General features: G+C 40.7%; 2 long non-coding RNA genes across 2 annotated transcripts; both read left to right on the top strand.

Annotated features, from left to right (window-relative positions):
- Window positions 1-1745: 1745 nt before the first annotated feature.
- On the top strand, window positions 1746-2450 carry LOC121977897. Its single transcript, XR_006111083.1, has 4 exons — window positions 1746-1930; window positions 2026-2057; window positions 2188-2232; window positions 2400-2450. It is a non-coding gene; the product is annotated as an uncharacterized LOC121977897 (long non-coding RNA).
- A 6582-nt stretch (window positions 2451-9032) lies between these two features.
- LOC121977896 lies at window positions 9033-10083 on the top strand. The gene is made up of 4 exons (XR_006111082.1): window positions 9033-9564; window positions 9659-9690; window positions 9821-9865; window positions 10033-10083. It is a non-coding gene; the product is annotated as an uncharacterized LOC121977896 (long non-coding RNA).
- The last annotated feature ends 7611 nt before the right edge of the window (window positions 10084-17694 follow it).

Below are 17694 nucleotides of genomic sequence, written 5' to 3'. Positions count from 1 at the left end.
TATAGTGAAGTTTGACAGAACCGGAAACTTCAGATTAAGGCAGAGAAGAGTCAAGGACTTGTTGGTGCAACAAGGTATGGTGAAGGCGCTAGGAGAAAGGAAACTGGAAAGCATGGAGAGATCAGATTGGGAAGAACTTCAGGCGAAGGCAGTAGAAACAATTAGGCTTTGTCTTACAGATGATGTGATGTACCATGTCATGGACGAGGAGTCACCGGTGGCAGTTTGGCAAAAGCTAGAAAGTCGGTACATGTCAATGCCATTAACAAACAAGCTGTATCTCAAGCAGAAATTATTCGGGCTAAAGATGACAGAAGGAACTGATCTAAGCTAGCACATCAACGTATTCAATCAGATTGTGAGCGATCTAAAGCGGGTTGATGTGAAGATTGAAGACGAGGACAAGGCGCTGATGTTGTTGAATTCTCTACCTTCATCTCCTACGTACGAGAATTTGGTTACTACTTTGATATAGGGTAAGGAAACTCTTAAATTGGAGGAGATCACAAGTGCGTTGCTAGGTTTCCACCAAAGGAAGAAAACAAGCGATGAAGTTTCTTAGGGAGAAGGACTGGTGGTAAATAGCAACCAAGAGCGTGGTAGGAGCAAATCTCGACATGGATCATGTTAGGACCAAAAGTAGCTAGAGGGGGAGGGGGGGGTGAATAGCTCGTCGCGTGCTCGTCGTCGACGTTGCTCGTTTCTTCGGAGATATGCAGCGGAAATATAAGAAACAAAAGCATACAACGCTAACACAGTTGGTTTACTTGGTATCCACCTCACAAGAGGTGACTAATCCAAGGATCCACACCAACACACACACCCTCCACTAAGTAAAACTCTCCTTTATGGTAACTACCAAGGGCGGAGAAGCCCTACAAGACTCAATACAAGAAGAGAGGGAAAGGATACAAGAAATATAAGCTTACAAGCTTATAATGAGTACAAACCCTAACCCTAGCTTCTCTTCTTGGCTTTGATCCGCCTCTTGACTTGGAGAACTTCCAAGATCCTTAAAGAACTGGCGATCTGAGCTTTGTGAGTGTTGTGGAGAAAACTGGCGAGAGATCTGAGATGAATATGTGAAGAGATGCCGAAGGAATCGTGCGCCTGCGACCTTTATCGACGACAACGGTCGGATCCGGATCGATTCGATTATTCTCAATCGATCGGGGAGGCTTTGGATCGATCCACGGATCGATCCAGAGCGCCTCTGTGCTCTGGGAAAAACGCCTGGATCGATCCACGGATCGATCCAGCGCTTATCGTGTAAAATACCGGAAAAATAGGGAATATTAATAAGGGATTTTTCCGGAATTTTTCGACATTTTTCGGGAATTTTTCGGAGCTCGTACGGACGAGTTGACGGGGATAAAAACGGGGTCCGGAAAAGCCTATTTAGGCTACCCCATTTAAGTGAGGAAAAGTTGATTTTTTCCTTTTTAAATTCTTTTTCCTTTTCTCTCTCGCCGAACCCGTGCCGCGCCCCTTCTTCCTCACACGCGATCACCGTGCCCTAACCGGCCGCACGGGCGGTTTCTCCTCCCCGAGTGCACAAAAACCCTCGACCTCCTTTTTCTTCTTCCTCCTCTTCTCTGCCGACGCCGGCGACCATCCATCTTCCCTAGTTTCTGCCGTCGACGACGAGAGCCACCGCCGACCTTCTGACTCCTCTTCTCCTCAGGCGAGCACACCGACGACTGCCCCTATGCCTGGTTTCACTGCCGGTGTTTACTCCGATCGCCGGTGCCCTAGCCTCTGCCTCCCGATCCCTCTTCCCTGCAGCGACGCCAACTACTCACCCGTGCTCTAGCACAGAAGCCGAACTCTAGCGCCTAATGCCATCTTACCGGCCGAGGTTTAGCTGTGCCCTAGCTCTGAGCATTTCTTTCTCCTCAGAGCATTGGTGATACGATATTGTGATAGAAAGGTGAGGGTTTAGATCGTGATCTAGTGTTCTGTTCTTGTTCTATAGCTACTGTGGATCATATCATTATATCTGTATCTTTTGGTTTTTTTTTTTAGATCCTTGATACAACAGATCGGCGATATTAGAGGTAAGTATTGTGTCTAGCTGTGAATTGGGGTTTGATTTCTGTTTGGGTGTTGTTGCTTGATCGCACTTCGACCCGGAATCACAGCGGATTGGCTCACTCTGTTCTAATAGCTGCTTACCTTGAATTACAGCAGCAAACAACCCTTCATTGGCAACAAGAATGGTTGTGAATTGAGGTAAGGTATTGGGTTTTGATCATTTTGTCGATGATTGATAGATAGGTTAATAACTAATGTTAACCTAGGTATATGTTTTGAATTAAGGAATGGATAAGATTATTAAATAGGTTTGGAGATTTTTATTTAGCTATATAGCTAAATACATTATCTATTTGATATTACAGGACTTTGACGCGAGACGCGTATCTCGACGTCGTGTTTGAGTCAGATTGGACCTTTCTATTTTCGGAGGCGGGTACTTTTGACTTATGTCATTTGATATGCTTAGTAATTAAATTAACATGTTGCATTAATTGTGTTTCTTATCCGTTTCGGTTAATCACTACCCAAATCTTACATGCTTGATTGATTGATTGATTTTTGCATCTCGGGTATATTTTACCTGTTTATACATGCTTATAGGGGTAGTGATATGCCATGCTTGACCATGTTCAGGACCTAGGTTTTATACCTTCTGTATACCTTTGGATTGTTTTGGATTCGTTGACCTTTGATGCATTTTTATATATATGTGGATTAGGTCAGGATATTCTTGTGGTTAGTGCCATGCACCATTTGCATGATTGCATGCTGTGCGATAGTCCGCTCCATTATTGTTGAGCACATCGCCAGTTACATGGATCTGCACACACCACCACTCATGGGTTAGTGGTCGATTCAGGCTGAGTGTGTTGCAGCAAGGACTCTGTTAGGCACCGTTGGTCCGCTCATGGGTAGTGTGACACAACGTGTTATCCGGCAGGGATTCCTCCCCGTCTTTGAGTACCGGGAGTTGAGAGCATTGCGCTCCCCCATCTATGATTTGGGGTAGGAGGATAGGTGTACTCCGACAGCATCCCGTCCACTCGGTCACTCATCAGGAGTAGTGACGACAGAGTGCACGGTTGTCACAGCCCTACCCACTCGGCCTCACTATGTGTGTGAGATGATCGACTGGCGTCAGGGGTGACCAGGACGCATCATTGGCATCATATGCATGATGCATTTATTGTTTGTGTTTGTGGTTGCTGCATTTATATGCTGCATATTGTTTGGATACCTATGTTTGACATGCATACAGGATTCCTATACCACTCGGACTGTTTGACCTTATACTCGGGACCTGGTTAGTACAGTCTTCTGTTTACTTCAGATGCATATTTATATCTTTCTTATATCAGGAGACTGTACGCATGATTAGTGTTAGGTGTTATTTCTTTACTTTGCATATCAATTGTACCTGCTGAGTGTTGGACTCACCCCGCCTCCATTGTTGTTATTTTCAGGTTGATGCTGTCAGGAGGGAGTTCCAGTCGCTAGTCCTCACTGCACGTAGTGCTGGTCCTGCAGACCTTCAGGATATGTTTGGTTTTCTTTGGTTTCTTTCTGTTCTAGACTGTTTGAACTCGTTATGTTCTGGATTTATTTGCTTATGGACATGATATAAATTTTATTATATTGATGGATTTGGATTTGGTTTTTATTCTACTACATGCCTGCCTGGATGGCAGAAGAGGCGAGTTCGTCGGTTTTGAGCTTTACGAGTGTAGTTGAGTAGGTTGGTTTTTGAGTCAGAGTATTATTACTGCGTGGTTGTGTCAGCCAGAGGCTGAATATATATATAAACTGCGTGGTGATTGACTTTATTATTGTTATGATTCCAGCCGCATGTGGCTGAGTATTTAGTGCTTGTAGAAAATTTTTGATTGTCCGCCGTACAGGGGAGATGCTGCCGAAATTTTCTCGGACAGGGTCTCCTTTGGGGGCGTGACAATTTAGTGGTATCAGAGCACAGGTATACGATCTTTTATTTTCGTATTTTTGATGTTTGGGATAACCTGATACCAATTTATTTACTTGGTATCAGAGCGCCAAGTTTGGCGATACTGGTTGGATTTTTGTATTTTGGATTTTCGGGATTTATCTGATACCAATTTATTGGTATCAGAGCAGGTTATGGATACCTGCTTTTGGTGTTTTGGAGATTTATCGGATACCTGTTGTTAGTATTCTGGATATTTGGGTTAGCCAGGTTTACGAGTCAAACTTGGCATTTTCGGATTTTTGATATGGTTATGTTTCGGATTTCCGTTTCGGATTTATTTGGATTTCCGGCGATGTTTCTCGTTCGGAGTTTGAGGTCAAAGGTTGGGGACAGGACAGACGGCATATAGGTATGATGTTTATTTTATGATAGTTAGGACATCTATTAGCACTTTATCTTTATTACCTGTCTGAATGTTGTAGCTATATTATATGTGATGGGTTAGTCATTGATCTTGCTTAACCCTAATAGAGATCAAGGATTATAGTCTCTGGTGATTTTATATATCTTACCACTAGTAGTTTTAGCTTTTGTTACTACTAGATGGTTAGGAAATGGAGGCATATACCAGCCTCTGCTATTGTTAGCTGGCTAATGGATGATACCTACATATTTATGTTGTTTTAGCCAGTGGAGGTTTTATACTCATATCTTTTGGATATTAGGATACCCGATATGATGAAAAATTGTTCATTAGGGGAGTTACCATGTTTGATCATTGTTGAGAATGGTTTGAGGTTAAGGGATATTGTGAGATCAGATATTTTGATGTATTGATTTCTAATGATTTAGGAGAGTAAATGTTATGTGGTTGTTGATGATCTTTTAGTGGATAACTATTTTGATGATCTTTTATTTGGGTTGTCATTGATGGTGATATAGTGAGTATCATGTATGGTGTTCACAGGTTGATGTTTATAGTTGGTGATCAGATTATAAATTGGAAGCTAGAGAGTTTATGTGCCTATGAGATTTTTGATTTTAATAAATCTGGTTAATTGTGGTTAGTTAACAGGATGATAAAATTGATATTTGTTTCATCTGATATTGAACTATGTGGATAAATAATGATTTGATGTTTTGAATGCTAACTTACCCTCATGGAGAGTAGAGACTTATTCATCTGATATTAGTGGGATGATATTTTTGAGGATAAAAAAAAATGAGGGTGTCTTGATGATATTGAATTCTAGCTTTTTCTTTTGGGTCGTACACATTTATTCATATGATATTATGTGGATTGACATTCTCTAGTTTGAGATGATGTATTAGTGTTGAATTGACCCATGAACTGATTTAGTTATTTGATAATGTAGTATACCATTTGATCGTGGTTTGATATACCTTAGTTGCTTGTGGAGGATTAAGGTTCTTGATTAGTTAGTAGATGAATGATTAAGTTTTGTTGGTTGATCAGTAGAGGATTGTCATACTCTATTTTTAGAGGTTTGAACCTTTAGCTTATTTGTGCTTAGATATGTATCTAGAGCACCTTTGAGTACATGTTTTGTACTGACGTGGGAAGGACTGATTTAGTCAGAAATCATTTTCAGCTTGGATAGTTTATAAAGGATCGATGTATCCTATTCCATGAAGACTTTGACCGTAGACTGTATATACCTGGTGGGATAATTTAGAGGGTGCATTGGAATATGCGACCCCGCGGATGTAAGGAAGTGTAGAGCTAATTGCTTAACACTTATGGGATACAATCGTTACTAGTGTATACTGGAAGAGTACATTTTGGATTTATGAGGATAAAATTTTTCCCATTGGATATAGTCTTGGTAGTGTATGACATTGACTGCAATGTTATACCACGGTGTGTATATCTTTCTTGTCCGATACCAGTTCTTTTGAACCTAGAGCAGGGTTGTTACTGGATGATTAGGCTGCTTTATTTTGGGTTGCCTTTGATTGATGTATTCATGCTTGATACATATGCATGAATTTTGTTTAGATATACCGGTAACCCATGAGTGTTGGTAGCATAAGGTTGGTCTCTTTGATTGAGCTGGTATGCTGATTTTGCATGTATATCATGATTGTTTTGGGTTGTAGGAGTCATGTGGTAGACTGCCCATTTGCAAGTAGTATATGTATCCATGTTTTGATATGATTTGAAGTTTCCTTGTGGATCATAGCTATGTAGTTCGGTGTATGTATCTGGATGTATTATTGAAGATATCTTGTTGATTAAATCTGAGATGTAGTATAAGTACATCGGTGGTGTTTTGATGGAGGCATTTTGTCGATTTAATCTGAGTTGTGATATGTACATATGTGTTTGGTGTGGTATCTGAGGTATCTTTTTTATTATGTTTGATATGTGAGTGCACCTGGGTTTAGTATGCTTTATTGAAAGTATATGTTGGTTATACTCTTGGCATAGGTGAAGATATGTCATGTGAGTGTTGTTTGAGGTGTATTGTTGATTTTACCTACATTGATTTTTGCACACGTGTTCGGTATGTATTGTTGGAGGCTATAATAATTGGAGGATTTTGTTGATCATACATATGTTGTGTGAGCATGTGTGCTAGGTGTATATATTGGTAGCAGTATGATGATTCTACTTATATTGAATGCAGAATGTGGAGTGACTGCATTATGTCATTTGTTGGATTAACCCATCAATTAATTTTCCTATCAGTGGATGACCCACTAGGATGCTGATAGAGTTGATGATGGATTTGATTAGTTACTAGGTTGTTATAGCCTAGGCTAACCACAGTGAATTGTGGTAGGGAGATCTTGTACAGCCTTTAGCTGGATAGTTAGGTACCTTGGGGTACTTATGTATTATTTTGTGGTGGAGCGTTGCTCCCACATATCACGGATTGCTGGTAACGGAGCATTGCTCCTATATTTATTGCAGATACATATTTCAGATTATTTGTGGTGAGTGTTGCTCCCACATATTGAGGATTTATTGTGGTAGAGCGTTGCTCCCACATATGTGGTGTTTCCTGTGATGGAGCGTTGCTCTCACCCTGGAGGATTTATTCTTTGGTGATTTATGTTATTGATGATCAGATTTTTTCGATTTATTATCGGAGATCTTATGGATAGGAATGTCTGTGATACGGACATTATGTGTCTTGGTTTTTGCCATATAGGCTTACAGTGCCTTAGATGTTTTCAGGGACTCGATGATCCTGGTATGTCGAGGATGTTTTTATAGGTGTCCATTATCTTTGTGGACGATGTTGTGATCTATTACGGATCCGAGGTGAGTTACGTACACTACCTTTGCATAGATCTAGAGATGATTCGACGAGAACATCTATATGTGATTATCAGTAGTGCTGGTTTGGATTGTCTTTTGTTATGATGTTTGGGACACACGGTCACCAGTAGGAGTGTACCGTGGTTCCACAGGAGATAGAGGTTGTTACCGTTGGGAGCAGCCGAAATCAGTGTAGGAGATCCGCAGTCTTTTGTGACTCGTAGGATATTACAGACCTTTCGTCGAGGGTTGCTTCCGCATAGCTATGCTACTTTCACGCGTGACCATGAAAGACGTGAAGTTTACTTGAACTGAGGATTGCAAGACCAGCTTCTAGGAGCTGAAGCGGAGACTAGTGTCAGCTTTGATTTTTGGTTTTTACCTTCGGAAGAGGACGAATTTGTCCTCTACACCGACGTGTCTCTAGAGGGTATAGGTGCTGTTCTGGGGCAGCACGGTAGAGTATTCTTTTATGCTTCTTGATAGTTGAGGGAGCCTGAGAAGAAAATACTCAGTTCATGATCTGGAGTTGGCCGTTATTATTTTTGCTCTGAAGATTTGGCGGCAGTACCTGTATGATATTACATTGAGATTCTCACTGACCATGGGAGTCTCAAATATCTGTTTACTCAGAAGGAACTTAATCTTCGACCGAGGACATAGATGGAGTTCCCGAAGGATTATGATTGTACCATTAGCTATCACCGGGGAAAAGCTAATGTGGTTGCCGATGCACTTAGCTAGAGGTCCAGAAGGACTTTAGCTTGCCACTGAGTTGTGGTCACAGATTTGATTCAGGATTTCTCTGAGTTAGACATTGAGGAGCAGGGACAGACAGAGCATGGTATTCTTGTTACCATAGTTGCTCAGTCGTCGATCAGGACGAGAATCCGAGAGACCCAGTTATTGAGACCTCATAGAGCTCAATGTGAGGCAAAGTGGTCCATATTATCAGACAGAGGATGTCAGAGGCATAAGACTGCCAGAAGTGTTATGCTGACCGGAGTCGGAGACCCTTTGAGTTCTTTATTTGCGGCTATATATTTCTGCGAGTTTCGCCCACGAAAGGGGTGAAGAGATTTGACCTCAGAGGTAAGCCAGCTCCGCGGTACATTGGATCTTTCCAGATCTCGGAAAGGATTGGAGCAGTAGCTTACTGGTTGGCACTATTGCCGTCCTTGGCAGGCGTTCACGCCGTATTCCACGTATCTACGCTGAGGAGATACGTACCCGATCTGATACATGTGTTGATAGAAAATCTCAGTTCTCCTTTCAGCCTGACGTCACTTATGAGGAGATTCCGGTACGGATATTAGACCGGAAGGAGAGTCAGTTGCGGAACAAGACTATCCGGCTGGTTAAAGTCGGATGGCAGCATCATTCAGATGAGGAGGCTACTTGGGAGCTCGAGGATATTATCCGAGCTCGATATCCCCATCTTTTCACTTGAGGTATGTGATTTATTTACCATTCAGCATTTATACTTTATATCTGTTGTTGATACTTGCTGATGGTAGATAACGAAATTTGGGGACCAAATTTTTGTTAGTGAGGGAGAATGTAAAATACCGGAAAAATAGGGAATATTAATAAGGGATTTTTCCGGAATTTTTCGACATTTTTCGGGAATTTTTCGGAGCTCGTACGGACGAGTTGACGGGGATAAAAACGGGGTCCGGAAAAGCCTATTTAGGCTACCCCATTTAAGTGAGGAAAAGTTGATTTTTCCTTTTTAAATTCTTTTTCCTTTTCTCTCTCGCCGAACCCGTGCCGCGCCCCTTCTTCCTCACACGCGATCACCGTGCCCTAACCGGCCGCACGGGCGGTTTCTCCTCCCCGAGTGCACAAAAACCCTCGACCTCCTTTCCCACTTAGCCGCCGGCGACGCACCGAGCCACCCCGAGTATCTTCTTCTCTACCCGACGCTGCCGCCGGCCGAGTTCCATCTTCCCGCACGAAGCAGTGCAGCGACAGCCGCTTCTCCACCGCCGCACACCCTTTTCTTCCTCCTCTCCTCTGCCGACGCCGGCGACCCATTCTCTGCCCTAGTCGAGCACACCGCCGACTGCCCCTATGCCTGGTTTCACTGCCCGGTGTTTACTCCGATCGCCGGTGCCCTAGCCTCTGCCTCCCGATCCCTCTTCCCTGCAGCGACGCCAACTACTCACCCGTGCTCTAGCACAGAAGCCGAACTCTAGCGCCTAATGCCATCTTACCGGCCGAGGTTTAGCTGTGCCCTAGCTCTGAGCATTTCTTTCTCCTCAGAGCATTGGTGATACGATATTGTGATAGAAAGGTGAGGGTTTAGATCGTGATCTAGTGTTCTGTTCTTGTTCTATAGCTACTGTGGATCATATCATTATATCTGTATCTTTTGTTTTTTTTTTCAGATCCTTGATACAACAGATCGGCGATATTAGAGGTAAGTATTGTGTCTAGCTGTGAATTGGGGTTTGATTTCTGTTTGGGTGTTGTTGCTTGATCGCACTTCGACCCGGAATCACAGCGGATTGGCTCACTCTGTTCTAATAGCTGCTTACCTTGAATTACAGCAGCAAACAACCCTTCATTGGCAACAAGAATGGTTGTGAATTGAGGTAAGGTATTGGGTTTTGATCATTTTGTCGATGATTGATAGATAGGTTAATAACTAATGTTAACCTAGGTATATGTTTTGAATTAAGGAATGGATAAGATTATTAAATAGGTTTGGAGATTTTTATTTAGCTATATAGCTAAATACATTATCTATTTGATATTACAGGACTTTGACGCGAGACGCGTATCTCGACGTCGTGTTTGAGTCAGATTGGACCTTTCTATTTTCGGAGGCGGGTACTTTTGACTTATGTCATTTGATATGCTTAGTAATTAAATTAACATGTTGCATTAATTGTGTTTCTTATCCGTTTCGGTTAATCACTACCCAAATCTTACATGCTTGATTAATTGATTGGTTTTTGCATCTCGGGTATATTTTACCTGTTTATACATGCTTATAGGGGTAGTGATATGCCATGCTTGACCATGTTCAGGACCTAGGTTTTATACCTTCTGTATACCTTTGGATTGTTTTGGATTCGTTGACCTTTGATGCATTTTTATATATATGTGGATTAGGTCAGGATATTCTTGTGGTTAGTGCCATGCACCATTTGCATGATTATGCGATAGTCCGCTCCATTATTGTTGAGCACATCGCCATTCGTGGATCTGCACACACCACCACTCATGTGTTAGTGGTCGATTCAGCTGAGTGTGTTGCAGTAGGACTCTGTTAGGCACCGTTGGTCCGCTCGTGGGTAGTGTGACACAACGTGTTATCCGTCAGTCCTCCCGTCTTTGAGTACCGGAGTTGAGAGCATTGCGCTCCCCATCTATGATTTGGGGTAGGAGGATAGGTGTACTCGATCCCGTCCACTCGGTCACTCATCGGGAGTAGTGACGACAGAGTGCAGGTGCTCTACCCACTCGGCCTCACTATGTGTGTAAGATGATCGTGGCGTCGGGGTGACGGGGCGCATCATCGCATCATATGCATGATCGTTTATTGTTTGTGTTTGTGGTTGCTGCATTTATATGCTGCATATTTGGATACCTATGTTTGACATCATCTGATTCCTATACCACTCGATTGTTTTGACCTTATACTCGGGACTGGTTAGTCTGATTCTCTGTTTACTTGGATGCATATTTATATCTTTCTTATATCGAGACCGTACGCATGATTAGTGTTAGGTGTTATTTCTTTACTTTGCATATCAATTGTACCTGCTGAGTGTTGGACTCACCCCGCCTCCATTGTTGTTATTTTCAGGTTGATGCTGTCAGGAGGGAGTTCCAGTCGCTAGTCCTCACTGCACGTAGTGCTGGTCCTGCAGACCTTCAGGATATGTTTGGTTTTCTTTGGTTTCTTTCTGTTCTAGACTGTTTGAACTCGTTATGTTCTGGATTTATTTGCTTATGGACATGATATAAATTTTATTATATTGATGGATTTGGATTTGGTTTTTATTCTACTACATGCCTGCCTGGATGGCAGAAGAGGCGAGTTCGTCGGTTTTGAGCTTTACGAGTGTAGTTGAGTAGGTTGGTTTTTGAGTCAGAGTATTATTACTGCGTGGTTGTGTCAGCCAGAGGCTGAATATATATATAAACTGCGTGGTGATTGACTTTATTATTGTTATGATTCCAGCCGCATGTGGCTGAGTATTTAGTGCTTGTAGAAAATTTTTGATTGTCCGCCGTACAGGGGAGATGCTGCCGAAATTTTCTCGGACAGGGTCTCCTTTGGGGGCGTGACATATCGCGCGAAGCAGCAGCGTCCCAATCGATCCACTGATCGATTGGGACCTCTGGATCGATCCACTGATCGATCCAGAGGCTCTCTGTTCGCTGGGAAAGGTCTGGATCGATCCAGAGCCTGGATCGATCCACGGATCGATCCAGCACTTGGTTTTTGCCCAAAACCAAGTCCCAAACCTCCCAAACCAACATCCGGTCAACCTTGACCTGTTGGTTCATCATGCCTAGCATCTAGTCACTCCCTTGACCTGCTAGGTCTTCCTCACCAAATGTCCAGTCAATCCCTTTGACCCACTTGGACTTTTCTTTCGTGCCAAGTATCCGGTCACTCTCTTGACCTACTTGGACTTTTCTTCATCATGCCTGGCTTCACTCACCAGGACTTCCAATCTGCCTAGCTTCACTCACTAGGACTTCTCTTCTGCCTGGCTTCACTCACCAGAACTTTCATACTGCCTAGCTCCACTCACTAGGACTTCCAAGTCAAGTATCCGGTCACTCTTGACCTACTTGACTTTTCTTCAATCAATATCTTATTGTCAAACATCTAAACCCAAACCAAGACTCAGCTTGGTTAACCAGGTCAACCTTGACCTGAGGGATGTTGCACCAACAATCTCCCCCTTTTTGATGTTTGACAATACCACAATAATACTTACAATACCCCATGTAAGTTAGGCTAATCCCATAACCTCATTCTTCATGCGACTAGGTAATGAAAGCATAAGTTAGGCTCTTCATTCTCCCCCTAAGAGGGCAAACTCCCTCTAGGTAATGAAATCGTAACTTACGTCCTTTCATAAGTCCTTTCATTCTCCCCCTATTGGCACACATCAACCCATCTTTGGACACACATCAACCGATGCTCCAAGTTTGGGCACACTTCAACAAATCCATTGTTGAAAAACTCTCCCCCTGAAGAGTTGCTCATCGGGATCATAACTTCACTCGTTGTGATCAACACGAAAATGAAGGTCCCATACCTTTCATTCTCCTTAACCCTACATTCTCCCCTAATGTAGGCAAATGCCCATCTTTGAGCATTATCCAATTGAAACCTCTTGAACAATGAGGATATTCACTCCCCATTAAAGTTCAAACGCTCAACCTTGAGCATTTTCACAACAGAAGGTTAACCACCTTCCAAGGTTCATGAAAAATAGTTTTTCATGTCTTTAAGGAGTACCTCCCCCTAAACACATGGTGGTAACTTCTGTCATTGCACCAACAATGACTTGGTATCCCTAAATCTTTAGGAAACCCAAATTTAGAAGTTTTGAGGTTCAAATGTTCAAAAGTTGAAACACACCTCAACCTAGACTTCAATTTAGCCTTTCTCAACCAATCCATCCTTGTTTGCACATGAAAACACCCTTTATATGTATACAAATATATTTTTAGGGGTTTGGAAAGGTTACATAGACTAAACATGGTTCAAAGATACTGAAATCAGACCTTCCCAGCCAAAATCAGCAACTTGGATCGATTGGAGTTGTGTTCCAATCGATTGAACCTTGCTGAATCGATCCACTGATCGATTCAGACTTCCTGGATCGATCGGCTGATCGATCCAGCAAGCTTCTGCTCGCGGGAGAATTGCCTTCTGAATCGATTCACGGATCGATTTAGGCACTCCAATCGATCCATGGATCGATCGGAGCTCTGATAGTTGCTGAAATTCCATTTCAGTCAACTTCAGAGACCCCTAGAAAATTCTACAAAAATCCAAAAATCATGAAATTTCGTGTAGACAATCTTTAGGGTATATACTATCAAGGAAAAATAGTTTTCTATGAAAATACTTCATATTTTTCAAAGATTGACACAAACTTGAAAACTTGCTAAAACTTTAGTGTTTTCTTCAAGTTTGTGCCTAACTATTCAATGGTGAATACTATCAAAAGATAGCTTTCACCAAGGTTTTCCAAAAGCATTTTAAAAATATTTTCAAAACCAATATCCCACCATGTTCCTTGGGCTTAATGCACATGACTTGTACATTAGCTTTCCCAATGATGAGAAAAACACATAACTATGTGTTTTGATGAACTTAAAACTCAAAAGAATGCACTAAATCAACATCTTGAGTTTTGTTCATCATCCTAACATCTCACTTGTATCTAATGTACACCAAAACACATACAAGTCATCTTATAGGTCTTTGTGAGATGTATATTTTGGTTTTGCCCTAATCTAGGGTTCATGCAAATTTATCTAGGCATTTTGAGTGGTAAACATCCACCAAGGATGTTACTTGTTGATTCACTTGTTAAACAAATGCCACTTGTTTATTCCACTTGTTGTAAACAAATGCCACTTGTTGAACTAATGTCATTTGCCCTTAAATTTAAAGAAACCAAATTAATGCATGATAATGTTATGGCATACATCAAAATAAAATAGCTTTCAAAAGAAAGATTCCTATAACTACATGATGTATGTATGGCATGACATGGTATTTTTGTATTTTTCATAATAAAATATGAATGTAAAAATACAAAACTTAATATAATGTCATGACATATAATGGGCAATCAATCATGACAAGATTTAGCATAAATAAAATATACCTAGATTACCTACCTAAGTATCCTTAACCACTTAGCTAAACTCTAAATATACTACTTGTTTTAACCAAAAAAAAATTAACCTAGATTGCCCTAAATGCTTCAAAGAAATGCCAAAACCTAAATTGACATTTCTATTTCTCTTGATTTGTTTATGCCACTTAACAATTAAGCATATCCTCAAATGTTGGCATATTCCATTTTTCCTCAAGAGTAACCAATTAATTCAAGGCCCGGATTGCCTTAAATTTCCAAGAGAGTACCAAAAACTCAACTTGGTATTTCTCAAGGTTTTCCCAATTTGTGCCATTTTAAGATAAAATTATTTTTTTTTTCACCATTAGGCACATTTTACTCTTTCAAGGAGTAAATAATAATTCCATTTCATTTTCAAAGGTTAACAAAAACCTTGAAAATGCTCCTTGAGTGTCAATTTCCTCAAAGTTGGGTTAACTACCCTTCTAATCGGAGTTGACACTCTCTAATTCATCTATGGGGTAGAGAAGATGCTCCTAAGAACCCAACACCTATTGGTGCTCCTTGGATGCTCTAGGTACTCACTAGGGATAACTTTCCTAGATACCTTCCTAGTGACCTTGTTGGGCTTCTTAGAGGCCATGGTCACATTTTCTAGGTCAACTCTAGGGATAGCCACCCTTGTGACCTTGTTAGTGACTTTCTTAGACTTCTTAGAAGTCTTAGTCATTTTTGTTGCAAAAATACTCTTAGGAATAACCTTCCTATTATTTTTGACTTGACCGCTAGACCTAGGGTTGATTCCATAACTATATAGAACCCTATGATAATTAGGCACATCCTTTTTAGCTTTGGGTTTGTATCCCAAACCTCTATGGCCGTTGGATGACTTTGATTTTCCTAGTCCTAGGTATTGCTCATTTTGCCCTTGTAGGATATTTTCCATCCTTTTTAGGGTCTTTTCCATTTTATCAAGTCTTGACCTCAAGACTTGATTTTCTATCATTAAATCCTTAGGTTTTGGTCCATGAGCATTTTTGTTCTTGGGCATGTATCTATTATCCTTAGTGTTCCCGCCCAAGTGTTTATCTACCTTCCTAACCTTAGGTTGGGTAGTTTTGGCATGTAGGGCCACATACTTTTCCTTAAAGCCCTCATGCTTGTTGGAGTGTATACTGAAAGCCTAAGCTTTGTAAACATTCATAAAGAATCACATTTGGTCTAATTATCTACATTTGTTTGTAGTTGTTCATTTAATTTATATTGTAGATAACATAGTATGTGGTGTCACATACAGAAGATGATGTTATCAGTACCTTATAAATTATAAACAGTAGCTCACGACCAGAATGGAAAGGAACAAACCATTAGAAGGTCGTAGTGTAATTAGGTATTAGTTTATCTTGACTATATAATTACACTAGTACACTCAGAGTGTATTGAGTAGGACCATTAGAGGTCGTTTCTTTTATACTGACTTTGTAAAGGAACAAAGACCTCAGTTATTATGGAAGTGTGTGCTCTTAATCCTAATATAATAACAAGCACATATGTTTGATATTTATTTCTTTAATTTATCAATGGGTGAGATTTAGTTCGATGAATCAATAAACCCGATAAGTTGGGAAATGGTATCACTCATAGTGTGTGTTGTTGATTATAGAAGGAAACTGTGTCCTAAAGATACTAGGTTGATAATGTCCTCAAGAGGAGCTCATAAAGATTGTCATGTTAAACCCTGCAGGTGGACTTAGTCCGACATGACGATAAGGTTGAGTGGTACTACTCTTGGATTTAGATATTAATTAAATGAGTTGTCAGTAACTCACTTAATTAGTGGACATTCGATATCTTAAACACAGGGAGACTAACACACTCATAATAAGAAGGAGCCCAAAATGTAATTTGGGATTGGTGCGGTAGTTCAATGATAGTTCTCTAGTGGAATGAATTATCATTGATAAAATTAAGTTGTGTGTTCGGGCGAACACGGGATGCTAATTTTATCGGGAGACCAAAACCAATTCCTCCTCTCGGTCCCTATCGTAGCCTCTTATTTATAGAGTTCTATACCCACCTATACCCACCTTCATACCCATGTTGTAGGGGTCGGCCAAGCTAGCTTGAGAATCAAGCTAGGGCCGACCAAGGCCGGCCCTAGCCTGAACCCAAGCTAGTAGGGCCGGCCAAATAAAATTAAAAAGGGATTTTAATTTTAGTTTTTATTATGTGGAAGAAATAATTTATTAAAGAGAATTAAAATTAAAATATCTCTCTTGTAAAAGATCTACAAAAGATTAAGAAAGAGATTAGATCTCTTTCCTAATTTGTAGATTGGTAAGATATTTTATTTTCTCTTTAAAATTATCCACATGATTGATAAAATTAAAATTATAGAAATTTCCTTTTATTAACCATGAAGAGATTTTAAAGAGAAATTTTATTTTTTAAAATTTCCGGAAACAAATTAGGAAGTTTTAATTGTTGATTGAAACTTGTCCTAATTGGCTTCCAATGATGTGGCCGGCCACTTGAAGTTAATTGGGGAAATTTTGTTTTATTTCTCTCAATTAAATCAAGTCAAGGAAATTAAGGAAAATTTATTGTAATTAAATTTCCTAGGCCAAGGAATATAAAAGAAGGGGTGAGGGTGCCTTCACAAGACACAACATCTATTATTCCTCTCCCTCTTTTGTTCCTTGGTGTGGCCGGCCATCATCTCCTTCTCTTCCTCTTGTGGTGGCCGAACCTCTCCCTCTCCCTTGGAGTTCTTGTGGTGGCCGGATACTACTTGGAGAAGAAGAAGAAGAAGGAGAGAAAGCTAGCATCTCTTGGAGCTTGGTTAGTATTTTGGTTTTCCTCTTGGTGAAGTTTCCTTTGTGGCCAAACCTTGCTTGGAGGAGAAGAAGGTGGTTGGTGGTTTCTCATCTTGGAAGATCGTTGCCCACACAACGTCAGGTTAGAAGAGGAATACGGTAGAAGATCAAGAGGTTTTTCTACAAGGTATAACTAGTAATTTCTATTTCGCATCATGCTAGTTATTTATGGAAATAATACCAAATACAAGAGGCTTACGTTCTAGTATTTCGAATATGTTTTTCGAAGTTGTGTTCTTTTGTTTCTTTCTTTTCCTTGTGATTTGATTGTTCTCTTTGGTTAACCTAAAGTTATTTTAGGAAATTAAATATTAGCTTTCTATTAAAGGTTTTGTCTAGTCGGTGGTGGTTGCTCCCATATCCAAGAAGGCCATGTGCCTCGCCACATCAGTACTGGGAACCTTTTATGGAAATTAATATTTAATGGAATTAATTACTTAAGGAGACTTGGGTCAAACGTGTTAAGTTCAGGAGATCCAAGTCAAAACCTAAAAGAACAAATAGATTAAGTTTTGGATCAAACGTGTTAAGTTCGCAGCGATCCAAAATTTAATTTAAAAGAACACATGGTAGCTAGGAAAAGGTTCAGACCTTTGTACAAAATTTTTGTACAGTGGAACCTATAGGTTTTCCGAGTAGCAACCAACAATTGGTATCGAGCTAGGGTTTTGCCTCGTGTATTTGGTATTTAGTTTAATTATG

This window comes from Zingiber officinale, chromosome 4B, assembly GCF_018446385.1.
Source record: "Zingiber officinale cultivar Zhangliang chromosome 4B, Zo_v1.1, whole genome shotgun sequence".
Classification (NCBI taxonomy): Eukaryota; Viridiplantae; Streptophyta; class Magnoliopsida; order Zingiberales; family Zingiberaceae; genus Zingiber; species Zingiber officinale.
The sequence above is the reverse complement of the archived record's forward strand: the minus strand, read 5'-3'. Positions and strand labels throughout refer to the sequence as shown.